Here is a 27,979-nt window from a genome sequence, read left to right as displayed (position 1 = left end):
CCCGGAGTACTGTTCTTAACTAAGGGGGAATGTGGCACCCCTAGGGGTATTTGCCACAAAAATAGTTACTGACAGTAAATGCAAATACTAAAATAGCAAGACTGCACTACCACCTCCGGCCAGAAGGGGGAGCTCCAGAGACTCCCCTTGATCCATTCTGGTCTGAGAGAAGAACTGGCAGTTGGGCTAAGGAGCTGAAAGTGAGAGGTCATACAGTTGAATCTCTAACAGCCCTGTGACTGTTACCAGGCCTAAATCACCGGCCTGAGGAGAAGAGGGATAGAGAAAAAGGACATTGTGAGAACCGGGTAGCATTAATCACTACCCAGAACAGACGCAAAGACGGATACCGGATCCGTGGCTGTATTCATTACATATAATACAGCAACCGGAAAAACGTGAGGTGATATCAGCTTCACTAGGGTCGGACGCAGCAACAGACACAGAGTTCAGCGGTACTCCTGGAGGGGGTAAGCCGATAAAAGGACTCGGGTTGCCCGTCGAACCAGGACCCGGAGGGGACAGATTGGGCCGGCAGCCAGTTCACATACAGCAGCAGGGCCACACAGATATTGCGTACAATAAGAGGCGAAGACCCCGGCAGGGTCAAAGTAACTCAGAGTTCCCATACAGACTCCGGTGACAGGACTGGTTGTAAATCCTTTTATGTTAAAGTAAACTGGTTAAACGTTTTAGTGCCTCAGTCTTTCATTTGGACAATAGCCATCTATCCAGGATCGAGATCGTCACCGCTGGGAGAACCTGCTGCTGATCAAGTAAGTGCCTGTCCCCTCATGATACCCCTTACACTGTGCATTGCCTGAGGCCACAGCACCGGGTCAAGCCACCCGTGACATCCCCCTCAAGAGACAGACTCCATTGGTCCTGTGCTGGGTATCCCGGTCTCCTGGGCGTCACATTAAGCTCCGCAATTAAATCGGAGCCTGAGGGGTAACGATCCTGCTTCCAGTATCTAGGAATCAAATTCCTGGCAGCCGTAAGAAAATGTCTGAGAAGACTCCTCTTAAAACCAGAGATCGACATGTCACACAGAGACAAGAGGGCTAGTTCCACTGTGGGTTGTATTTTGCGAAAGGATAATTTGTTATGGAGATCGAAAACTAGCATCCAGAATTTCTTTATGGGTGGACATTCCCACCAGATATGGACATAAGTCCCTTTTTCTGATGTGCATCTCCAACAAATATCCGGTATCACCGGGAACATAGTGTGAACCCGGCAGGGGCATCTATACCACCTCGACAGAACCTTGTAACTCCTCTCCTGTGACACAGCCGACAACGAAGTCCTAAAGGTGAACAAAAAAATCTTATCTCTTTCCTCTTGGGACAATGAAATCGCCAAGTCACTCTCCCATCTTGAGAAAAACGTTGGGAAGTCATGTGTTGGGGTCTGACTCTCCTGGAAAAGATTATATAAGAGGGACACCTTACGAGACGGGGGCTCCTCAGCGAGACAAATTTTCTCGAAAGGGGTTAACACCCCCATGGACTTATTAAGTTTAAATGATGTGCCTATGAAGCTCTTTAGCTGTTCGTAAAAGAACCAAGAGCCCTCAGGAGGTTCCCCCCCCTGGTATATTTCGTGTAGGGACTTAATACCTGTCTGATTTATGAAGTCAAATATAATGGGTCTTGAAGCTCTATTTTTACTCAGGAAATTTTCCCTACGGAGACCTGCGGGGAAGTGAGGATTGTCGTAAATTGGGGTTAGTGGACCCGGGGCTGTAGAGGTTATAGTATTTCTGCCACTCTGTCGTACAAGTAGAAGCATGTTCCTAGTCATGAATGGAAGGTTCGACCTCCCCCCCTCCCGTGTTCCATAGTATCGTCTGAGGATCCCCGCCAACGAGATCACCCTCCAGGCCCACCCATTTCTTGTTGTTACTGCTGTGGTATAAGTCTAAAATGCAAGTACCTAATGAGGCACGACTATATACTAGGAAGTCTGGTAGGCCAATTCCCCCCCTCTTCTTGGACCTGCTTAATACAAAATGTGATATTCTTGATCTGGCATGAGACCAGACCAATCGGATGACCGCTTTCTTGAGTCGCGAGAAGAAGGACGCGGGAAGATATAACGGGATTGTCTGGAAATAATATAAAAGGCAAGGCAATAAGTCCATTTTAATTACATTAACTCTACCAAACCAAGACAGTTGAAATTTACGTAAGTCCAGCTCCGCTTTTTGCAACGCCTTTTTAAAGTTTGCATCATACAAACCAGATGTTTTGGCTGTTATTCTGATCCCCAGATATGGAAGTGAATCGAAGCGCCAACCAAACGGGAAAGAGGCTCGCAGCCCACTCACCTCAGATGGTGGTAGGGATATGTTTAAGGCCATGGATTTATGGGAATTAATTTTGAAATTGCTTAGGTGACCGAATTTCGATAATTCTAAAATGATATTGGGTATGCTAGTTATGGGGGAGGTAACATATAAGAGGATATCATCGGCAAAAAGCACCAACTTGTGTTCCTCTGATCTTAATTTAACTCCTCTTATGGAGGGGTTATTGCGCACAGCGGTGGCCAGGTATTCCATTGACAGGATATATAGGAGAGGGGAAAGCGGGCACCCCTGCCTCGTACCATTCCGTATCTCGAACGTGTCTGAAAGGGTGCCATTCACTTTCACCTGGGCGTTAGGGGAGGTATATAAGGCCTTTATTCTATGCATCATGTTTTCTCCCAGACCAATCCCCGCCAGGTGCCCGGAACAAAAACTCCCAGTTTACCCTGTCGAAGGCCTTCTCAGCATCGATCGACAGGATACACATGGGATCACCCCCCTCCCGTCCCGCCCTGTCTATTAAAGAGATGGTCCTAATGGTATTATCACGCGCCTCCCTACCTGGGACAAAACCAACCTGGTCTTGGTTTATCACGTTTGGAAGGAGAGGGCTCAATCTATTTGCAATCATCTTCGCGTAGATTTTAATGTCTAAATTTATAAGAGATATTGGACGATAATTATTACGTAACGAGGGGTCTTTATCTGGTTTTGGTATGACCGTGATATGAGCGGCCAAAGCCTGAGGGGGAAAGGAACCACCCGAGGAGACCGAATTACACACTTCAAGAAAAATCGGGCTCAATAATGAGGAGAATGATTTATAAAAACCGGCTGAGTACCCGTCTGGACCTGGACTTTTCCCTTGTTTCAGGCCTTTGATCGTTTCCAAAACCTCCTCCAGTGTAAACTCCCCCTCTAAGCCCAGAATCTCGTCCTCCGGTAGAAGGGGTATATTGTTTTGATGTAAATACGTATTAATTTTGTTATGGAGAGCGGATGCGGACAGATCTTTGTAGTGGCCATCTATGTTGTATAAGTCTTTGTAGTAATCACTGAAGCTCGAGATGATGTCTCTAGTATTATGTAACTTTTCCCCTTTCCCATTTTTAATAAAGGGAATAAATGTATTTGGGCCACGTGGGTTAATATATCTAGCCAAGATCTTGCCACTTTTGTTTCCATATTGGTAAAAGCGATTTCGGAGCCTTTCCCTGAGGTAGCATGATTTTTGGTCCAGTAAGGCGAGCAACTTTTGCCTGGTTGTGGAAAAGTGTGCAAATGTAACCTCATTGAGATCTCTTTTGTGTTGTGTTTCTAATTTATGAATTTGGTCTGAGAGTTTAATTATTTCTGCGACCCTCTCCCTCTTCAAGCGCGCGCCAAGGTTAATCCTTTTTTATTGATAGATCGGGCGATTCTGAATGCGGTGATACCAAATATGTGTATGTTTGATTTGAATTTTTATTGTTTTATTTTGAATGGGGCGAAAGGGGGGTGATTTGAACTTTTATATATATATATTTTTTTAATATTTTTAAAAACTTTTTTTTACTTTTGGTATGGCTCAATAGTCTCCATAGGAGACCACAAGCTGCCACAACCCAATCGGCTCTGCTACATAGAGGCGATGTTCAGATCGCCTCTATGTTGCAGATTTACTCACTTGTTATGAGCGCCGACCACTGGGTGGCGCCCACAGCAAGCTGGCACTGACAACCATAGACGTCTCCAGGAGACCTCAGGTTGTCATGCTAACACACTGGTGACCCGCGATCACGTGATGGGGTCACCGGTGTGCGTATTTCCGGCACGATTGCCGTAAGCGCGATTTACGTGCCGCAGACACAGTGTGACAGCTGCATTAACGGGTTAATAGCTGCTGGTGGATCGTGATTCCACTTGGGGCTATTGCGGGCACATGTCAGCTGTTCAAAACAGATATGTCACCAGAAAAATGTGGGCTCACCGCCGAAGCCCACATCAAAGGGAGGGAGTTCAACTTCGGTGTAAATGTATGCCCGATGTCGAAAAGGGGTTAAGGTTTATCATGACTGCAATTTATCTCTTTTAAAACTTTGTAATGAAATTAATCTGGCACTCAATTTGTTGCTTGTGCAATAAGTTTATTAAAGATCCCAAAATCTTGTGACGTTTCGGTCTTTCACATAGACCTTCTTCAGACTGGGATGTGAACAAGGCAATAAACAAAAAATTTTTATTTTTCATTTTCTACATTTTTTTCATTCATTCCTTTATTTTCCAATGCTAATTTATTTATTTTTTCTTATACGCTATAAATAATATTCTATATGGAATATTTACTTGCTATGAACATATTCCTATTCCTCCATGCATCAAGGGGCATTATCGTTCTTTGCTAATGTCTAAATACTCCTAATATCTAAATAATGTCTAAATACTCCTTTGTTTCTCATACTGGAATGAAGTGATATTGATATATTTTTCTTAATTACTGTGACTATTGACTTAGCTGTATATTGCTTGTTTAAATATATTGTTTCTTTAACCCCTTCATGACCCAGCCTATTTTGACCTTAAAGACCTTGCCGTTTTTTGCAATTCTGACCAGTGTCCCTTTATGAGGTAATAACTCAGGAACGCTTCAATGGATCCTAGCGGTTCTGAGATTGTTTTTTCATGACATATTGGGCTTCATGTTAGTGGTAAATTTAGGTCAATAAATTCTGCGTTTATTTGTGATAAAAACGGAAATTTGGCGAAAATTTTGAAAATTTCGCAATTTTCACATTTTGAATTTTTATTCTGTTAAACCAGAGAGATATGTGACACAAAATAGTTAATAAATAACATTTCCCACATGTTTACTTTACATCAGCACAATTTTGGAAACAAAATTTTTTTTTGTTAGGAAGTTATAAGGGTTAAAATTTGACCAGCGATTTGTCATTTTTACAACGAAATTTACAAAACCATTTTTTTTAGGGACCACCTCACATTTGAAGTCAGTTTGAGGGGTCTATATGGCTGAAAATACCCAAAAGTGACACCATTCTAAAAACTGCACCCCTCAAGGTACTCAAAACCACATTCAAGAAGTTTATTAACCCTTCAGGTGCTTCACAGCAGCAGAAGCAACATGGAAGGAAAAAATGAACATTTAACTTTTTAGTCACAAAAATTATCTTTTAGCAACAATTTTTTTATTTTCCCAATGGTAAAAGGAGAAACTGAACCACGAAAGTTGTTGTCCAATTTGTCCTGAGTACGCTGATACCTCATATGTGGGGGTAAACCACTGTTTGGGCGCACGGCAGGGCTTGGAAGGGAAGGAGCGCCATTTGACTTTTTGAATCAAAAATTGGCTCCACTCTTTAGCGGACACCATGTCACGTTTGGAGAGCCCCCGTGTGCCTAAAAATTGGAGCTCCCCCACAAGTGACCCCATTTTGGAAACTAGACACCCCAAGGAACTTATCTAGATGCATAGTGAGCACTTTGAACCCCCAGGTGCTTCACAAATTGATCCGTAAAAATGAAAAAATACTTTTTTTTCACAAAAAAATTCTTTTAGCCTCAATTTTTTCATTTTCACATGGGCAACAGGATAAAATGGATCCTAAAATGTGTTGGGCAATTTCTCCTGAGTACACCAATACCTCACATGTGGGGGTAAACCACTGTTTGGGCACATGGTAAGGCTCGGAAGGGAAGGAGCGCCATTTGACTTTTTGAATGAAAAATTATTTCCATCGTTAGCGGACACCATGTCGCGTTTGGATAGCTCCTGTGTGCCTAAACATTGGCGCTCCCCCACAAGTGACCCCATTTTGGAAACTAGACCCCCCAAGGAACTTATTTAGATGCCTAGTGAGCACTTTAAACCCTCAGGTGCTTCACAAATTGATCTGTAAAAATGAAAAAGTACTTTTTTTTCACAAAAAAATTCTTTTCGCCTCAATTTTTTCATTTTCACATGGGCAGTAGGATAAAATGGATCATAAAATTTGTTGGGCAATTTCTCCCGAGTACGCCGATACCTCATATGTGGGGGTAAACCACTGTTTGGGCACACGGCAGGGCTCGGAAGGGAAGGCGCGCCATTTGACTTTTTGAATGGAAAATTAGCTCCAATTGTTAGCGGACACCATGTCGCGTTTGGAGAGCCCCTGTGTGCCTAAACATTGGAGCTCCCCCACAAGTGACCCCATTTTGGAAACTAGACCCCCCAAGGAACTTATCTAGATGCATATTGAGCACTTTAAACCCCCAGGTGCTTCACAGAAGTTTATAACGCAGAGCCATGAAAATAAAAAATAATTTTTCTTTCCTCAAAAATGATTTTTTAGCCTGGAATTTCCTATTTTGCCAAGGATAATGGGAGAAATTGGACCCCAAATATTGTTGTCCAGTTTGTCCTGAGTACGCTGATACCCCATATGTGGGGGTAAACCACTGTTTGGGCGCACGGCAGGGCTCGGAAGGGATGGCACGCCATTTGGCTTTTTAAATGGAAAATTAGCTCCAATCATTAGCGGACACCATGTCACGTTTGGAGAGCCCCTGTGTGCTTAAACATTGGAGATCCCCCAGAAATGACACCATTTTGGAAACTAGACCCCCAAAGGAACTAATCTAGATGTGTGGTGAGGACTTTGAACCCCCAAGTGCTTCACAGAAGTTTATAACGCAGAGCCATGAAAATAAAAAAAAAAAATTATTTTCTCAAAAATGATCTTTTAGCCTGCAATTTTTTATTTTCCCAAGGGTAACAGGAGAAATTTGACCCCAAAAGTTGTTGTCCAGTTTCTCCTGAGTACGCTGATACCCCATATGTGGGGGTAAATCACTGTTTGGGCACATGACGGGGCTCGGAAGTGAAGTAGTGACGTTTTGAAATGCAGACTTTGATGGAATGCTCTGTGGGCGTCACGTTGCGTTTGCAGAGCCCCTGATGTGGCTTAACAGTAGAAACCCCCCACAAGTGACCCCATTTTGGAAACTAGACCCCCAAAGGAACTTATCTAGATGTGTGGTGAGCACTTTGAACCCCCAAGTGCTTCATAGAAGTTTATAATGCAGAGCCGTGAAAATAATAAATACGTTTTCTTTCCTCAAAAATAATTATTTAGCCCAGAATTTGTTATTTTCCTAAGGGTTACAGGAGAAATTGGACCCCAAAAGTTGTTGTCCAGTTTCTCCTGAGTACGCTGATACCCCATGAGTGGGGGTAAACCACTGTTTGGGCACACGTCGGGGCTCAGAAGGGAAGTAGTGACTTTTGAAATGCAGACTTTGATGGAATGGTCTGCGGGTGTCACGTTGCGTTTGCAGAGCCCCTGGTGTGCCTGAACAGTAGAAACCCCCACAAGTGACCCCATTTTAGAAACTAGACCCCCCAAGGAACTTATCTAGATATGTGGTGAGCACTTTGAACCCCCAAGTGCTTCACAGACGTTTACAACGCAGAGCCGTGAAAATAAAAAATCATTTTTCTTTCCTCAAAAATTATGTTTTAGCAAGCATTTTTTTAGATTCACAAGGGTAACAGGAGAAATTGGACCCCAGTAATTGTTGCGCAGTTTGTCCTGAGTATGCTGGTACCCCATATGTGGGGGTAAACCACTGTTTGGGCACACGTCAGGGCTCGGAAGTGAGGGAGCACCATTTGACTTTTTGAATACGAGATTGGCTGGAATCAATGGTGGCGCCATGTTGCGTTTGGAGACCCCTGATGTGCCTAAACAGTGGTAACCCCTCAATTCTACCTCCAACACTAACCCCAACACACCCCTAACTCTAATCCCAACTGTAGCCATAACCCTAATCACAACCCTAACCGCAACACACCCCTAACCACAACCCTAACCCCAACACACCCCTAACCCTAACCACAACCCTAATTCCAACCCTAACCCTAAGGCTATGTGCCCACGTTGCGGATTCGTGTGAGATATTTCCGCACCATTTTTGAAAAATCCACGGGTAAAAGGCACTGCGTTTTACCTGCGGATTTTCCACGGATTTCCAGTGTTTTTTGTGCGGATTTCACCTGCGGATTCCTATTGAGGAACAGGTGTAAAACGCTGCGGAATCCGCACAAAGAATTGACATGCTGCGGAAAATACAACGCAGCGTTTCCGCGCGGTATTTTCCGCACCATGGGCACAGCGGATTTGGTTTTTCATATGTTTACATGGTACTGTAAACCTTATGGAACACTGCTGCGGATCCGCAGCCAAATCCGCACCGTGTGCACATGGCCTAATTCTAAAGGTATGTGCACACGCTGCGGAAAACGCTGCGGATCCGCAGCAGTTTCCCATGAGTTTACAGTTCAATGTAAACCTACGGGAAACAAAAATCGCTGTACACATGCTGCGGAAAAACTGCACGGAAACGCAGCGGTTTACATTCCGCAGCATGTCACTTCTTTGTGCGGATTCCGCAGCGGTTTTACAACTGCTCCAATAGAAAATCGCAGTTGTAAAACCGCAGTGAAATGCGCAGAAAAAAACGCGGTAAATCCGCCATAAATCCGCAGCGGTTTAGCACTGCGGATTTATCAAATCCGCAGCGGAAAAATCCGCAGAGGAACAGAATACGTGTGCACATACCGAAACCCTAACCCTAGCCCTAACCCTAGCCCTAACCCTACCCCTAACCCTACCCCTAGCCCTAACCCTAGCCCTAACCCTACCCCTAGCCCTAACCCTAACCCTAGCCCTAACCCTACCCCTAACCCTATTCTAACATTAGTGGAAAAAAAAAATTTCTTTATTTTTTTATTGTCCCTTCCTATGGGGGTGACAAAGGGGGGGGGTCATTTATTATTTTTTTTATTTTGATCACTGAGATATAATCTATCTCAGTGATCAAAATGCACTTTGGAACGAATCTGCCGGCCGGCAGATTCGGCGGGCGCACTGCGCATGCGCCCGCCATTTTGGAAGATGGCGGCGCCCGGGGAGAAGACGGACGGGACCCCGGCTGGATCGGTAAGTATGATGGGGTGGGGGGGACCACGGGGGGGGGATCGGAGCACGGGGGGGGGAATCGGAGCGCGGGAGGGGTGGAACGGAGAACGGGGGACGTGGAACGGAGCACGGGGGGGCTGAACGGAGCACCGGGGGGTGGAACGGAGCACCGGGGGGGGGTGGATCGGAGTGCAGGGGGGGTGATCGGAGCACGGGGGGTGATTGGAGCACGGGGGGAGCGGACAAGAGCACGGGGGGGGGAGCGGAGCACTGGACGGAGGGGAGCCGGAGCAGTGTACCGGCCAGATCGGGGGGCTGGGGGGGCGATCGGTGGGGTGGGGTGGGGGCACATTAGTATTTCCAGCTGAAATATCATCGGCCATGGCTGGATTGTAATATTTCACCCGTTATAATAGGTGAAATATTACAAATCGCTCTGATTGGCAGTTTCACTTTCAACAGCCAATCAGAGCGATCGTAGCCACGAGGGGGTGAAGCCACCCCCCCTGGGCTAAACTACCACTCCCCCTGTCCCTGCAGATCGGGTGAAATGGGAGTTAACCCTTTCACCCGGCCTGCAGGGACGCGATCTTTCCATGACGCCACATAGGCGTCATGGGTCGGAATGGCACCGACTTTCATGACGCCTACGTGGCGTCATGGGTCGGGAAGGGGTTAACCGACATTGCTGCTACTTCTGAATTTCTTTGTAATTCATTTTTTTGCAATCATTTTTTTTTTGCAATGTTAAAACACCTTTACTAATTGGGTTTTATTTTATTTTGTTTATTGCCTTGTTCACATCCCAATCTGAAGGAGGTCTATGTGAAAGACCAAAACGTAACAAGATTTTGCAATCTTTAATAAACTTATTGCACATGAAACAAATTGAGCGCCAGATTAATTTCATTATATATTGAGACTGGCATCCTTTTCTGTGCACCTTCCACTAATGGAGTGACATATATCTCATCCTTTTAAAACTTTGTGGGATTGACATGATTACTCCTACGATACACAGCGGCAAACCAGCCCAAAAATTTAACAATTAGAGACAAATGGATTTGGACATTGAAGACGATTCAACTATTTGGCCTTAATGACCAGAACAGCTTTGTTCTTTTTCTCTGACGCCTTTTGGTGTCATCCAGTATATATGTCCATGTATGGATGATATACTTATTAAGTTAAGTGGTTTTATATGAATTTCATTTGTTGTTCATTCATTTTTTATATTTATATAGCATCAGCATCTTTATTCATCCTGGAATTTGAATATGGATTCGATTCAGGATGGTGCACATTATACCAGAAAATGTTGCATGGATTATTTCATCATTTCCAGTATTAGTAACTGCACAGAATCAATCATTATGCAAACTGTCTCTTCGGAGAGGAAGAGAGCTAGAACTCTAGTGCCACCTATTGGAAGGTAGCAATCCTACAAGTCAATGCTGACCCTTTAATGAGCCTTGTCACATGACTTAGGATAATAGCCAAACCAGAATCTCAATTTGAGGACACTGTGTTTTGGGGTACTGCCCCTCGTCAGTGCAAAGCTGTGTGAGAGGCATCAGACTGTTATCAATCATTTGTATCCTATTTGGCATAGGATTATAAAACCCCCTTCCTATGTGCAGCTGTAACTGGACACCTAGCTCAGCAGGGAGTCAAGCCTTAAAAGGCTGTAAGTGACAGATCTCACACCTTGAGCCAGCTAACCTCAAAACAAAAAGGCTTGCTTACAAAACTCATACTATGTGTTTTAACTGCTTTGCTAAGTCAGCTATGATTGCATAAGGATTATATGGACTTATTGTACATCCTGGTCACACACCGATTACATTTTCAAGATTTTTGGACCGGACCGAACACCTTCCAGGATCTCGAGCCGTTCTAGCACCACCAGGTGCGGAGATACATTGAATGGATAGGAGGAGCCAGGTAGCAAAGCTGTGTTTCGTCTCAATGCGTACCAGGTGCCCAGCCGGATCCGATGGTGCCAAAACCACCTCCCTAGGACCATCCATTAAGGAGTTAAGGAGTTATGACCCCATCTTCGGTTTATCTCAGGTTACATTCTTCTCTAAGTGTTTGATTAGAAAATCATGACGTGATTTTTTAATCTACTATTTTAAGTGGTTCTATCCAGTGCCCGTATATTATAACTGTGGTTTTGAAGTCTATTATAGTGATGAGCGAGTGTACTCGTTGCTCGGGTTTTCCCGAGGACGCTCGGGTGACCTCCGAGTATTTATGACTGCTCGGAGATTTAGTTTTCCTTGTTGCAGCTGAATGATTTACAGCTACTAGCCAGGCTGAGAACATGGGGGGGGGGGTTGCCTGGTTGCTAGGGAATCCCCACATGTACTCAGCCTGGCTAGTAGCTGTAAATCATTCAGCTGCAGCAAGGAAAACTAAATCTCCGAGCAGTCAAAAACTCAGAGGTCACCCGAGCAACAAGTACACTCGCTCATCACTAGTCTATTATAAATGGTGTCTCTTTCCTTACTATATTGCTCCTGTTCTAAGAAATTTCTTTTTGCACAGATCATTTCACCCACAGGAATCCCCAATTTAGTGTGTCTGAGGTTACAAGAATCAGCTCTTAGGATGATGTTGACTATGGGCTCTCACAAATGCAGCAGTGACAAATGTACACCCTGTACACATTAAATAAAAAAAAATTTCATGAAACAATTACCTGTAGTAAATTGGTAGTATATTGTATTCACTGTGTCGGAAGTAATGTCAGATATGTCGGCTGCAACACACGTAAATTACAGTATACCCAAAAAGATAGAGCATGGCCTATCTACACGTAAATTACAGCAGAGAATTAATGAGCACATAGGAGAACCCACGAATCCTGAGGCCATTAACCCCTCCAACATTTCCAAACGTATCCTAAGAGAACACAATGGGGACTTCAAGGGAACCTGTCAGCAGGATTGTGCAAAGTAACCTACACAGTGCCAGGTTAGTGCCATTATACTGATTAAAATGATACCTTGGTTGATGAAATCCGTCTTGTGGTTGTTGTTTAATCTTTGCTTTCAGTTTTGAGTTAATGATACAAGTGCTTCTCACAAAATTAGAATATCATCCAGTTCTTCAATACAAAAAGTGAAACTCAATATATAGAGTCATTACAGAGTGATCTATTTCAAGTGTTTATTTCTGTTAATGTTGATGATTATAGCTTACAGCCAATGAAAACCCAAAAGTCATTATCTCAGCAAATTAGAATAATTAACAAACATCTGCAAAGGCTTCCAAGCATTTAAAAAAGGTTCCCTTAGTATGTTTCAGTAGGCTCCACAATCATGGGGAAGACTGCTGAGTTGACAGATGTCCAGAAGGCAGTCAATGACACACTCCACAAGAAGGGTAAGCAAAAAATGTAATTGCTAAAGAAGCTGGCTTTTCACAGATTGCTGTATCCAAGTATGTTAATGGAAAGAAGAACTGAAAAATAATAACTTTTTGATGATATTCTAATTTAGTGAGAAGCACTTGTATGCTCATGGTCCGGGGGGCGTCTTTATGTAGTGCTCTGCTTATGTATTCATCTGTATGGCATGTGACAGGTCACTGATTCCTCACTGACCTGCTCCCTAGCTTACTTAATGAATATCAATATCTATCTATCTATCTATCTATCTATCTATCTATCTATCTCTATATCCATACACACTACCGTTCAAAAGTTTAGGGTCACTTAGAAATTTCCTGAAAGAAAGAAAAAAAGAAAGAAAGAAAGAAAAGAAGTTTTTTCCAATGAAGCTAACCTTAAATGATTCAGAAATACACTCTATATATTTTTAAAGGTGGTAAATGACTATTCTAGCTGAAAACGTTTGGTTTGTAATGCAATATCTTCATGGTGTGTAGAGGCCCATTTCCAACAACCATCACTCCAGTGTTCTTATGGTAGTTTGGCTCATTAGAGAACCTATAAACCTGACCTTCCTTTGAGCTAGTTGAGAATCTGGAGCATTACATTTGTTGGTTCCATTAAACTCTCAAAATAGCCAGAAAAAAAGAAATTTCATGTGAAACTTGACCTTGACATTTTATTCTTGTTCTTAGAAATTAAGGCTATTCCATGTGAAAAATTGCCAATAAACTGAAGATTTCCTACAACGGTGTGTACTACTCCCTTCAGAGGAGAGCACAAACAGGCTCTAACCAGAGTAGAAAGAGAAGTGGGAGGCCCTGCTGCACAACTGAGCATCAAGACAAGTACATTAGAGTCTGTAGTTTGAGAAATCGACGCCTCACAGGTCCTCAACTGGCAGCTTCATTAAATAGTACACACAAAACGCCAGTGTCAATGTCTACAGTGAAGAGTCGACTCCAGGATGCTGGCCTTCAGGGCAGATTGGCAAAGAAAAAGCCATATCTGAGACTGGCTAATAAAAGGAAAAGATTAATATGGGCAAAAGAACACAGACATTGGACAGAGGAAGATTGGAAAAAAGTGTTATGGACAGACAAATCCAAGTTTGAGGTGTTTGGATCACACAGAAGAACATTTGTGAGATGCACACCAACTGAAAAGATGCTGTAAGAGTGCCTGATGCCATCTGTCAAGCATGATGGAGGTAATGTGATGGTCTGAGGTTGCTTTGGTGCTGGTAAAGTGGGAGATTTGTACAAGGTAAAAGGGATATTGAATAAGGAAGGCTATCACTCTATTTTGCAATGCCATGCCATACCCTGTGGACAGGGCTTGATTGGAGCCAATTTTATCCTACAACAGGACAATAACCCAAAGCACACCTCCAAATTATGCAAGAACTATTTAGGGAAGAAGCAGGCAGCTGGTACTCCATCTGTAATGGAGTGGCCAGCGCAGTCACCAGATCTCAACTCCATTGAGCTGTGGTGGGAGCAGCTTGACCGTATGGTACGCAAAAATTGCCCATCAAGCCAAACCAACTTGTGGGAGGGGCTTCTGGAAGCACGGGGTGACATTTCTCCAGATTACCTCAGCAAATTAACTGCTAGAATGCCAAAGGTCTGCAATGATGTAATTGCTGCAAAGGGAGCATTCTTCGACGAAAGCAAAGTTTGAAGGAGAAAATCTTTTATTTGAACCTTGTCAATGTCTGGACTAGATTTTCAATTAATTTGGCAACTCATTTGAATAACAAAAGTATGAATTTTCGACCCTAAACTATTGAACGGTAGTGTATCTTTAAAAAAAAAAAAACCTTCTGCAGGCTGGAACCGACCGTGGCACCTGAGCTGAAGCATAATTGCATATGTACTGTGTATATAATTAATATGGTTGAGGTTATCCCGATATTAAAAAAAAAAAAAAAATCCATTTGAAAATGGCACCCGCCATGACTGCACAGTAGCAGCTATCGATGTATATAGAGGTGATCCGATAGCCCCTACTGCGCAGTCGCTGGCGGCGCCATCTTGCTAGAGAAAAAAAATCCTCTTCCAAGATGGCGCCACCGGAACCTGCGCAGTAGCAACTATCTGATCACCTCTATATACACCGATAGCTGCTACTGCGCAGGCGTGGCAGTTGCCATTGATTTTTTTCTGTAACATAAGGATAACCTCTTCCATATTAATTATATACACAGTACATATGTGATTATGCTGCAGCGCAGGTGCCATCGCTGGTGCCTACCTGCAGAAGGTGATTTTTTTCAAGATATATATATATATATATATATAATATTCATTAGGTAAACTAGGGGGCAGGTCAGTGGGGGATCAGTGACCTGTCAGAAGCCATGCTGGTGAATATCTAATCAGGGCACCATATAAAGACACCCACAGGCCGCCCCGGAGCACGAGCATATCATTAACTCAAAACTGAAAATAAACCACAAGACGGATTTCATCAGCCAAGGTATCATATTAATCAGTATAATAGCACCAACGTGACACTGTCTGTAGGTTCCTGTGCACAATTCTGCTGACAGGTTACCTTTAAAAAAAACTTAGTTTTGTGACACTGAAAGGGTAAATTGCTAATCCAGAGGGGGAGACTGCAGATGAGCATTGCTGATCCGTGAAGCTCACTGGATCCCAAGACTTAATACATCGTACTGGTGGCTTTACACAGAGGACGGATCTGATCTCACATTACACAGAGGACGGATCTGATCTCACATTACACAGAGGATGGATCTGATCTCACATTACACATTATGGAATCACCGGCCTTGGAGTACGTTCATTCAGTTGTTTAATTTTGTAGATTAAAAGCAGATCACAGACATGGCACAAAACTAAAGTCATTTCAAATGGCAACTTTCTGGCTTTAAGAAACACTAAAAGAAATCAAGAACAAAAAATGTGGTAGTCAGTAATGGTTACTTTTTTTTACCAAGCATAGGGGAAAAATTATGGAATCACTCAATTCTGAGGAAAAAATTATGGAATCACCCTGTAAATTTTTATACCCAAAAATAACACCTGCATCCAATTAGATCTGCTCGTTAGTCTGCATCTAAAAAGGAGTGATCACACCTTGGAGAGCTGTTGCACCAAGTGGACGGACATGAACCATTGCTCCAACACGAGAGATGTCAATTGAAACAAAGGAGAGGATTATCAAACTCTTAAAAGAGGGTAAATCATCACGCAATGTGGCAAAAGATGTTGGTTGTTCACAGTCAGCTGTGTCTAAATTCCGGACCAAATACACACAACATGGGAAGGTTGTTAAAGGCAAACATACTGGTAGACCAAGGAAGACATCAAAGTGTCAAGACTGTTAACTTAAAGCAATACAGTATGTCTCCAAAACAGGAAATGCACAACAAAGCAAATGAGGAATGAATGGGTGGAAACTGGAGTCAACGTCTGTGACCGAACTGTAAGAAACCGCCTAAAGGAAATGGGATTTACATACAGAAAAGCTAAACGAAAGCCATTATTAACACCTAAACAGAAAAAAACAAGGTTACAATGGGCTAAGGAAAAGCAATCGTGGACTGTGGATGACTGGATGAAAGTCATATTCAGTGATGAATCGCGAATCTGCATTGGGCAATGTGATGATGCTGGAACTTTTGTTTGGTTTGTTTGTTTTGGTTGTTTGGTGCCGTTTAGTGATGAGCAAGTGTACTCGTTGCTCGGTTTTTCCTCAGCTGCGGAGGAAAACTAAATCTCCAAACACTAACAAATACTCGAAGACCACTCGCTCATCACTAGTGCTGTTCCAATGAGATTTGTAAAGATGACTGCCTGAAGGGAACATGCAAATTTCCATAGTCATTGATGATATGGGGCTGCATGTCAGGTAAAGGCACTGGGGAGATGGCTATCATTACATCTCCAAAAAATGCACAAGTTTATGTTGATATTTTGGACACTTTTCTTATCCCATCAATTGAAAGGATGTTTGGGGATGATGAAATCATTTTTTCAAGATGATAATGCATCCTGCCATAGAGCAAAAACTGTGAAAACATTCCTTGAAAAAAGACACATAAGGTCAATGTCATGGCCTGCAAATAGTCCGGATCTCAATCCAATTGAAAATCTTTGGTGGAAGTTGAAGAAAATGGTCCATGACAAGGCTCCAACCTGCAAACTGATCTGGCAACAGCAATCAGAGAAAGTTGGAGCCAGATTGATGAAGAGTACTGTCTGACACTCATTAAGTCCATGCCTCAGAGACTGCAAGCTGTAATAAAAGCCATAGGTGGTGCAACAAAATACTAGTGATGTTTTGGAGTGTTTTTTTTTTGTTTGTTTGTTTTTCATGATTCCATAATTTTTTCCTCAGAATTGAGTGATTCCATAATTTTTCCCCTATGCTTGGTTAAAAAAGTAACCATTACTGACTACCACATTTTTTGTTCTTGATTTCTTTTAGTGTTTCTTAAAGTCAGAAAGTTGCCATTTGAAATGACTTTAGTTTTGTGTCATGTCTGTGATCTGCTTTTTTTCTACAAATTTAAACAACTAAATGAACATCCTCCAAGGCCAGTGATTCCATAATTTTTGCCAGGGGTTGTATTACTGAAGCCGTTCATGACGTGTGTAAAGTTGCGGTTCCTCCAGAGAGGTTTATATCGGTCTCGGGTCTCATTCTTACCTGAGGTTAGGAGTATGAAGTATCACTTCACAATATGGCACCCTGGACCTTCATTCTCTCTGGGATTTTTGCCTCCAATGATGTTGTCAATGTTCTGATGATGAGAAATAATTTTTGTGACACAAATTTTTTTTTACATGAAGGAATAAAAGTTAATAAAATGTTATTTGAAGTACTTAATCATCGTCTATTTGTGGAGTCATCAATTGTATCTATATTTTTGTATTGGAATGGAACTAGAAGAGAATTAATCGCATTTTGTGAGAACTTCTTTGAGCTTCTGTCCTCTCATCCTTCAGTTGTCTGAATGGATCTAATATGGACTTGAGAACCAGCCAAGCCGCTTTCTGTCCACAGCTGTTATGCTCCTGTTTACACTACACAGAGATCTCAAAAGAGTCTCAGTGTTGAAGGGGTGTAGTGTGAATATAAAAATGGCTATTTTGGGGGGGCGTGGTTTGCACGGGAGCAGGAGCAGACCTACTTTACAGGAGCTCCTGTAATTTCCCAGATCCAAGCTACTAAAAAGCTACAAAAAGTGGATTATTTGGGTCCTAAAGCTCTATCAACATGCCTGGAACTGACTCCAAGAAGAATGGACCCAGTCCTGTGACGAGAAAACCTTCTCCAGGACAGAAATATAGCCGTGGCTCTGGAGGAGTGCTGTCCCTGCATGGAGGAAAGCATGGAGGATCTGCACAGCTGAAGCCGACACCCTGTCAGACCCCAGCTAAACCAAGGACTCCTGCAGTAAAGCTGATCTCCGGGGTGCAGACCAGCAAGAAAGCTCCCCTTCCAGCTGTGCTGTCACTGGTGAGTTGTAGCAGAAAGAAGCAAGGAGTTGTGGTGGAACTGGGCGCAGGGATGAAGCAAGCAGCAGATGAGAACAAAGAGATGACTCATCCTTTACAGGAGCCCAGCAAGCTGCAGCTGCCCAGCCAAGCACGGAGGAGCAGCCTAAACCACAGGGCACAGGAGTTTGTGCCGAAGACACTGACAGCTGCCGGGACCCGGAGTGAGACCGCGACTCTGACCGCTGAACAGGGGTTACAGAAAGGAATGCCGCTCTATGCAGAGAAAGCAGTAACGGGATCGCCCCAGGAAAGTTTCACACTGGAATTACAAGAGGGAGCGCTGCTGCATATGGAAAGGAGCGACAGGTTGCTGAACCAAGGGAACCTGGATAAAGAAGAATGCGCTACTACAGGAGTGGATTATAAAACAAACGGACTTGAGAATGGAGTGGATCAAGGGATTTCTGCGTGGGTAAGCAATGTGCTGCACTACCCCATTTTAAATGAACAGTCATCTCCTTACAATAGCACCGCAGGGGGCTTAGCTGGGTTTACCAGCATTAAGGGGAAACATGACACTACTGAAGTACAATTACAGCACAGCCCTACTGTTGTAAGCCCCCCCTGCCATAACATCTTAAGGTACCTTCACACACAACGATATTGTTAACGATATCGTTGCTATTTGTGACGTAGCAACGATATCGTTAATGAAATCGTTATGTGTGACAGCGACCAACGATCAGGCCCCTGCTGGGAGATCGTTGGTCGCTGAAGAAAGTCCAGAACTTTATTTCGTCGCTGGATCTCCCGCGGACATCGCTGGATCGGCGTGTGTGACACCGATCCAGCGATGTCTTCACTGGTAACCAGGGTAAACATCGGGTAACTAAGCGCAGGGCCGCGCTTAGTAACCCGATGTTTACCCTGGTTACCATGCTAAAAGTAAAAAAAAACAAACAGTACATACTTACCTACAGCCGTCCGTCCTCCAGCGCTGCGCTCTGCACTCCTCCTGTACTGTCTGTGAGCCGGAAAGCAGAGCGGTGACGTCACCGCTCTGCTTTCCGGCTCCCAGACAGTACAGGAGGAGAGCAGAGAAGCAGAGCGCAGCGCTGGAGGACGGACGGCTGTAGGTAAGTATGTACTGTTTGTTTTTTTTTACTTTTAGCATGGTAACCAGGGTAAACATCGGGTTACTAAGCGCGGCCCTGCGCTTAGTTACCCGATGTTTACCCTGGTTACCGGCATCGTTGGTCGCTGGAGAGCGGTCTGTGTGACAGCTCTCCAGCGACCAAACAGCGACGCTGCAGCGATCCGGATCGTTGTCGGTATCGCTGCAGCGTCGCTTAATGTGAAGGGGCCTTTAGAGCTGCAGGGAGAGAATCCCAATGAAACACCACTAGGGGAAATATCTAGGAGTCAAAAAATTATAATGGATGATCTTGGGTTTAATTCTGAGTTTTATGAGTCCCTAATTACTTACTTTAATAGAAACAGAGCTACAGGAAGAAAGCAGGAGGGGGAAGGGGAAGAAGTAGAAGATGTAACGACTAATATATCTAACAGCTGTAATGGATCCTTAGAGGGATCAGAGCGTTCAATGTTGTGAATTCTGTGGCTGAATTCACTCCTGTGGTCACAAGTGGTATTGCAGCCTCTGGGCTTCCTCCCTCAGGTGTTTTGGTGAGCTCGTTGGCTGCCTTGCTATTTAACTCCACCTGAGTCTGTCTTCCTTTCTCCTTGTCAATGTTCCAGTGTTGGATCTGAGCTACTGCATCTTTCCTGTGGCCTGCTGCTCTGCTAGATAAGTGTTACTTTGTTTTTGTTTCCGTTTTTTCTGTCCAGCTGTGCTATTCTCTTTTGCTGGAAGCTCTGAGACGCAAAGGGTGCACCGCCGTGCCGTTAGTTCGGCACGGTGGGTCTTTTTGCCCCCCTTTGCGTGGTTCTGCTTTAGGGTTTTTTGTAGACTGCATAGTTCTCTTTGCTATCCTCGCTCTGTCTAGAATATCGGGCCTCACTTTGCTGAATCTTTTTCATTCCTACGTTTTGTCTTTTCATCTTGCTAACAGTCATTATATGTGGGGGGCTGCCTATTCCTTTGGGGTATTTCTCTGAGGCAAGTCAGGCTTGTATTTCTATCTTCAGGCTAGTCAGCTCCTCAGGCAGTGCCGAGTTGCATAGGTAGTGTTAGGCGCAATCCACTGCTGCTTTTAGTTGTGTGAGGATAGGTTCAGGTATTGCAGTCTGCAGAGATTCCACGTCTCAGAGCTTGTTCTATTGTTTTTGGGTTATTGCCATATCACTGTATGTGCGCTGATTACTGCACACTGTGTTGCCTGATAGCACAGCATAACAGTACAAGGAGCCATACCAATGATTCTCAATAGAGGGAAAAAAAGAAGTCCTGACATCATTTTTTTTTTCCTCAGCTCTGTCTTCAGTTTTTTTTTTTTTTTCCCCTAGACATTAGAGTGCTTCAGGACACAGCTGTGGACATGGATATTCAGGCTCTGTGCTCCTCAATGGATAATCTCGTTATAAATGTACAAAAGATTCAAGATACAATTGATCAGAAATCTATGCTAGAACCAAGAATTCCTATTCCTGATTTGTTTTTTGGTGACAGAACTAAGTTCATGAGCTTCAAAAATAATTGTAAGCTATTTCTGGCCTTGAAACCTCATTCTTCTGGTAATCCTATTCAACAGGTTTTGATTATTATTTCTTTTTTGCGCGGCGACCCACAGGACTGGGCGTTTTCTCTTGCGCCAGGAGACCCTGCATTGAGTAATGTTGATGCGTTTTTCCAGGCGCTTGGATTGCTTTACGATGAGCCTAATTCAGTGGATCAGGCTGAGAAAAATTTGCTGGCTTTATGCCAGGGTCAGGATGATGTAGAAGTATATTGTCAGAAATTTAGGAAGTGGTCAGTACTCACTCTGTGGAATGAATCTGCACTGGCGGCTTGGTTCAGAAAGGGTCTCTCTGAAGCTCTTAAGGATGTCATGGTGGGATTTCCTATGCCTGCTGGTTTGAATGAGTCTTTGTCTTTGGCCATTCAGATCGGTCGTCGCTTGCGCGAGCGTAAATCTGTGCACCATCTGGCGGTATTGTCTGAGAGTAAACCTGAGCCTATGCAGTGCGACAGGAATATGACTAAAGTTGAACGGCAAGAACACAGACGTCTGAACAGGCTGTGTTTCTACTGTGGTGATTCCACTCATGCTATTTCTAATTGTCCTAAGCGCACTAGGCGGTTCGATAGCTCTGCCGTCATTGGTACTGTACAGTCCAAATTCCTTCTGTCCATTACCTTGATATGCTCTTTGTCATCGTATTCTGTCATGGCGTTTGTGGATTCAGGCGCTGCCCTGAATCTGATGGATTTGGATTATGCTAAACGTTGTGGATTTTTCTTGGAGCCTTTGCGGTGTCCTATTCCGTTGAGAGGAATTGATGCTACACCTTTGGCCAAGAATAAGCCTCAGTACTGGGCCCAGCTGACCATGTGCATGGCTCCTGCACATCAGGAAGTTATTCGCTTTCTGGTACTGCATAATCTGCATGATGTGGTCGTGTTGGGGTTGCCATGGTTACAAACCCATAATCCAGTATTAGATTGGAACTCTATGTCGGTAACCAGCTGGGGTTGTCAGGGAGTACATGGTGATGTTCCATTTTTGTCTATTTCGTCATCCATTCCTTCTGACATCCCAGAGTTCTTGTCTGACTTTCAGGATGTATTTGAAGAGCCCAAGTCTGATGCCCTACCTCCGCATAGGAATTGTGATTGTGCTATCAATTTGATTCCTGGTAGTAAATTCCCTAAGGGTCGTTTATTTAATTTGTCCGTGCCTGAACACACCGCTATGCGCAGTTATGTGAAAGAATCCCTGGAGAAGGGACATATTCGCCCATCGTCATCACCATTGGGAGCAGGGTTCTTTTTTGTAGCCAAAAAGGATGGTTCGCTAAGACCGTGTATTGATTACCGCCTTCTTAATAAGATCACTGTTAAGTTTCAGTATCCCTTGCCATTGATATCTGACTTGTTTGCTCGGATTAAGGGGGCTAGTTGGTTTACTAAGATTGATCTTCGTGGTGCGTATAATCTGGTGAGAATCAGGCAGGGAGATGAATGGAAAACGGCATTTAATACGCCCGAGGGTCATTTTGAGTATCTGGTGATGCCGTTCGGACTTGCCAATGCTCCATCTGTTTTTCAGTCTTTTATGCATGACATTTTCCGTGAGTATCTGGATAAATTCCTGATTGTTTACTTGGATGACAATTTGATCTTCTCTGATGATTGGGAGTCTCATGTGAAGCAAGTCAGAATGGTTTTCCAGGTACTGCGTGCTAATTCCTTGTTCGTGAAGGGATCAAAGTGTCTCTTCGGTGTGCAGAAAGTTTCATTTTTGGGGTTCATCTTTTCCCCTTCTACTATCGAGATGGATCCGGTTAAGGTCCAGGCCATCCAGGATTGGACTCAGCCGACATCTCTGAAAAGTCTGCAGAAATTCCTGGGCTTTGCTAATTTTTATCGTCGCTTCATCTGTAATTTTTCTAGCATTGCCAGACCATTGACCGATTTGACCAAGAAGGGTGCTGATTTGGTTAATTGGTCTTCTGCTGCCGTGGAAGCTTTTCAGGAGTTGAAGCGTCGTTTTTGCTGTGCCCCTGTGTTGTGTCAACCAGATGTTTCTCTTCCGTTCCAGGTCGAGGTTGATGCTTCTGAGATTGGAGCAGGGGCGGTTTTGTCACAGAGAGGTTCTGGTTGCTCAGTGTTGAAACCATGTGCTTTCTTTTCCAGGAAATTTTCTGCTGCTGAGCGTAATTATGATGTGGGCAACCGAGAGTTGCTGGCCATGAAGTGGGCATTCGAGGAGTGGCGTCATTGGCTTGAGGGAGCTAAGCATCGCGTGGTGGTATTGACTGATCATAAGAATCTTACTTATCTTGAGTCTGCCAAGCGCTTGAATCCTAGACAGGCCCGTTGGTCGTTATTTTTTGCTCGTTTTGATTTTGTGATTTCGTACCTTCCGGGCTCTAAAAATGTGAAGGCGGATGCTCTGTCTAGGAGTTTTGTGCCCGACTCTCCGGGGTTATCTGAGCCGGCGAGTATCCTCAAGGAAGGAGTCATTGTGTCTGCCATCTCTCCTGATTTGCGGAGAGTGTTGCAGAAATTTCAGGCTAATAAACCTGATCGTTGTCCGGCCGAGAAACTGTTCGTCCCTGATAGGTGGACTAGTAAAGTTATCTCTGAACTTCATTGTTCGGTGCTGGCTGGTCATCCAGGAATCTTTGGTACCAGAGAGTTAGTGGCTAGATCCTTCTGGTGGCCATCTCTGTCACGGGATGTGCGTGCTTTTGTGCAGTCCTGTGGGATTTGTGCTAGGGCTAAGCCCTGCTGTTCACGTGCCAGTGGGTTGCTTTTGCCCTTGCCGGTCCCGAAGAGGCCTTGGACACATATTTCGATGGATTTCATTTCTGACCTTCCCGTTTCTCAAAAGATGTCGGTCATTTGGGTGGTCTGTGATCGCTTTTCTAAAATGGTCCATCTGGTGCCCTTGGTTAAATTGCCTTCCTCCTCTGATTTGGTGCCTTTGTTCTTCCAGCATGTGGTTCGTTTGCATGGCATTCCTGAGAATATTGTTTCTGACAGAGGTTCCCAGTTTGTCTCGAGGTTCTGGCGAGCCTTTTGTGGTAGGATGGGCATTGACCTATCTTTTTCCTCGGCCTTCCATCCTCAGACTAATGGCCAGACCGAACGAACCAATCAGACCTTGGAAACATATCTGAGATGTTTTGTTTCTGCTGACCAGGATGATTGGGTGTCATTTTTGCCGTTGGCTGAGTTCGCCCTTAATAATCGGGCCAGCTCGGCTACCTTGGTCTCTCCATTTTTCTGCAATTCTGGGTTCCATCCTCGTTTCTCTTCAGGACAGGTTGAGTCTTCGGACTGTCCTGGTGTGGATTCTGTGGTGGACAGGTTGCAGCAGATCTGGACTCAGGTAGTGGACAATTTGACCTTGTCCCAGGAGAAGGCTCAGCTTTTCGCTAATCGTAGACGCCGTGTGGGTCCCCGACTTCGTGTTGGGGATCTGGTTTGGTTATCTTCTCGTCATATTCCTATGAAGGTTTCCTCTCCTAAATTTAAACCTCGTTTTATTGGTCCGTATAGGATTTCTGAGATTCTCAATCCGGTGTCTTTTCGTCTGACCCTCCCAGACTCCTTTTCCATACATAATGTATTCCATAGGTCGTTGTTGAGAAGATACGTGGCACCTATGGTTCCATCTGTGGAGCCTCCTGCCCCTGTTTTGGTGGAGGGGGAATTGGAGTATATTGTGGAGAAAATTTTGGATTCTCGTGTCTCTAGACGGAAACTCCAGTATCTGGTCAAATGGAAGGGTTATGCTCAGGAGGATAATTCCTGGGTTTTTGCCTCTGATGTCCATGCCCCAGATCTTGTTCGTGCCTTTCATGTGGCTCATCCTGGTCGGCCTGGGGGTTCTGGTGAGGGTTCAGTGACCCCTCCTCAAGGGGGGGGTACTGTTGTGAATTCTGTGGCTGAATTCACTCCTGTGGTCACAAGTGATATTGCAGCCTCTGGGCTTCCTCCCTCAGGTGTTTTGGTGAGCTCGTTGGCTGCCTTGCTATTTAACTCCACCTGAGTCTGTCTTCCTTGCTCCTTGTCAATGTTCCAGTGTTGGATCTGAGCTACTGCATCTTTCCTGTGGCCTGCTGCTCTGCTAGATAAGTGTTACTTTGTTTTTGTTTCCGTTTTTTCTGTCCAGCTGTGCTATTCTCTTTTGCTGGAAGCTCTGAGACGCAAAGGGTGCACCCCCGTGCCGTTAGTTTGGCACGGTGGGTCTTTTTGCCCCCCTTTGCGTGGTTCTGCTTTAGGGTTTTTTTGTAGACTGCATAGTTCTCTTTGCTATCCTCGCTCTGTCTAGAATATCGGGCCTCACTTTGCTGAATCTTTTTCATTCCTACGTTTTGTCTTTTCATCTTGCTAACAGTCATTATATGTGGGGGGCTGCCTATTCCTTTGGGGTATTTCTCTGAGGCAAGTCAGGCTTGTATTTCTATCTTTAGGCTGGTCAGCTCCTCAGGCAGTGCCGAGTTGCATAGGTAGTGTTAGGCGCAATCCACTGCTGCTTTTAGTTGTGTGAGGATAGGTTCAGGTATTGCAGTCTGCAGAGATTCCACGTCTCAGAGCTTGTTCTATTGTTTTTGGGTTATTGCCATATCACTGTATGTGCGCTGATTACTGCACACTGTGTTGCCTGATAGCACAGCATAACAGTTCAATATCAAACGAGTCATCTGTGAATAGTGAGGGCTTTAATTTCTCTGACTATGAAACGGATAATTATTCCGGATATTCTACATCAAGTGAGGCTCCCTGTGAGTCATCTAAATTGCCTAAAAATCGCAGCTTTAAAAACTCTTCCCCTGCTTTATTAACATTGGAAGGGATCCCAGCATCTGATGACTATCCAACTGAGGGTTTTATGGTGTATCTCCTCAAATCATTTTTGACCACTATGAATATTTGTGGTAAAGATGTCATCCCTGATCCTAAACAATCATTTAATTCAAAGGCTTCCCAAGCTTTTATAAAAAAGCTTTTCCAAGAGATAATAAAATCTGTAAACTCTGTCACTGAGTCAATCCCCCCTAGCATAGCTACTGGAACTTCACTTGCTCAAGAATCATTTGCATATAAAAACAAACTTGAAAAAAACGAACAAAACTTATCTCAAGCAATCTCTAAGCCTTCAGAATTATTGGAGGGGATTCAGAAAAAAATGGATCTTCTAAAGGCCAATTTAAACAACTTTGAGGATTTTAGAAGGAAGAATAACGTTAAGATCAGGGGTATACCAGATTCAATTCAGGCTTCCCAGTTGGAGAGTTATGTATCATCAATGATCTCTAACTTATTTCCTAACTCTACCGAAGGCCCTCTGATAGAAAAGGTTGTCAGAATACGCAGACCACCCACGCTTCCCAGGGATTTATCATGTGACGTCATTGTTACTTTTTACCCAAATTGGGTCAGGAACGCGCTCTTAGGTATCTCAAAAAATCCGAGATTTCTCTCTTCCCCTTACAAGCAACTGGTTTTTTATAAGGATTTGTCTAAAGTCACTCTCCAAAACAGGAGAGTTTTTTCGCATACCACAAGAGAACTACTGCGTGCAGGCCTCTCTTACTCCTGGACAAGATCATCAACCCTCCGGGTGAGACTTCCGTAAGGTTTATTTCATGTTGCCTCTCCGGACGAGGGTATTGAATTTTTAAAACGCATTGGAATCAACTCCTCTGAAGCCACATCCAGTTCCCTACCAACAACTTGAAGGGTAACTGTTCTGGTTGAACAATCTACAAAAATCTGTTATTTGACTAGCTGTAACAACTTAATTCCACTTTAAAAGTTTTTTTTAAATTTTTTTTCGTTACTTGATTGTTTCTTGGATCAAAACCGAACTTTCCTCCACTAGGTCTTAGGGGTGCCATGTGCACTCTGGGACTTGGGCAGGCATTATTTCACACATTATGCGACCTTTAATCTACTTTTATCTCACAGGCTATAAAAAACGTGTATACTAATATTACTGAGCATCATATAATATTGACTTTTCAGCAACGTTATCTGATAGGCATCATATTCATACAGTATATCTCTATACTTAGGCTACTTTGAATCCGACATGTATATGGTTATTTTCTCTTTTAGGCCCAGCTATTAAGCAACATTTGTCTTTACTGTAAATGCTTATTATTATTCTACTTCATCGCACAGGCTACTTTAATTCTGACTTGTATACTTTTGTCTATTCTCTTGGGCCTAGTTATTAAGCAACATTTTTCTTTACTGCTAATGCTTATTTTTACTATACTGCATCGCAAGACTAATTTAATTTTCGTCCCTTTGTTAGTGACATATATATGTAGTATATTTAAGCTACCAATTTATGGTCTGTTTTCTAATGCCTGATATTTCATTCCCCATTTCACTTGGGGATTCCTTTCCTTTTCCCTACCCTATGTTTATTTCCTTCCCCTTTCTCTCATTTCTACCTGTTTAAAATTGAAAATACCAATAAAAACGTTTGAAAAACAAAAATGGCTATTTTGAGTTCATATTGAAACATACAGAATGCATTCACACCATTACAAAGCAGCATTTCTGGTCATACATTTACAGACAGACAATGCTCATAGTGACACGATGTTGACAACTGTTTACTTATTGTCTGAAGCCCTTTCACCACACAGCTCTATGTTTCTGTTTGTTATTGTAAAACATTAAGGTTTATTTAACCTCTGTCTGTGGTGGTTTTATCTAATCCTTGTGGCTTTTATATTCTAAGGGTTTATTGCCCATTGTCTGATGATTCCATGTTATCTTGAAAGCTGGCCACTGGAGGGGCTGGGTGAAACCAGATTTACAAATAGTGCAAATCACTATATAAGGCCAGAAAAACATGACTAAGGCCACATTCACACGTTCCTTTTTGTCCCGCGGGTTTTCCCGCAGCGGATTTGATAAATCTGCAGGGCAAACCCGCTGCGGTTATCCCTGCAGATTTATCGTGGTTTCTCCTGCGGGTTCCGCTGCGGGATTTACCCCCATTATTGATGCTGCATATGCAGCAATATGCAGCATCAATAGTAATGTTAAAAATAATAAAATCATGATGATATACTTACCCTCTGACGTCCCGATCTCCTGGGCGCTGCAGGCGGCAGTCCGGTTCGAAAGATGCTGTGCGACCAGGACCATCGGTGACGTCACGGTCATGTGACCGCGACGTCA

At 43.7% G+C, this 27,979-nt stretch overlaps 1 protein-coding gene across 1 annotated transcript in view; it reads right to left on the bottom strand.

Annotated features, from left to right (window-relative positions):
• The window catches only part of LOC138666762 (zinc finger protein 665-like), a 136,214-nt gene that overhangs the window by 96,263 nt on the left and 11,972 nt on the right, over positions 1 to 27,979 (bottom strand). The window contains exon 2 of the mRNA XM_069754937.1: positions 17,351 to 17,444. The gene's annotated coding sequence lies outside the window, so the exon portion shown is untranslated. The remainder of the gene's footprint in view (positions 1 to 17,350; positions 17,445 to 27,979) is intronic.

Source organism: Ranitomeya imitator, chromosome 2 (genome assembly GCF_032444005.1).
Source record: "Ranitomeya imitator isolate aRanImi1 chromosome 2, aRanImi1.pri, whole genome shotgun sequence".
In the NCBI taxonomy this organism is placed as follows: domain Eukaryota; kingdom Metazoa; phylum Chordata; class Amphibia; order Anura; family Dendrobatidae; genus Ranitomeya; species Ranitomeya imitator.
This window is presented reverse-complemented; position numbering and strand designations above follow the sequence as displayed.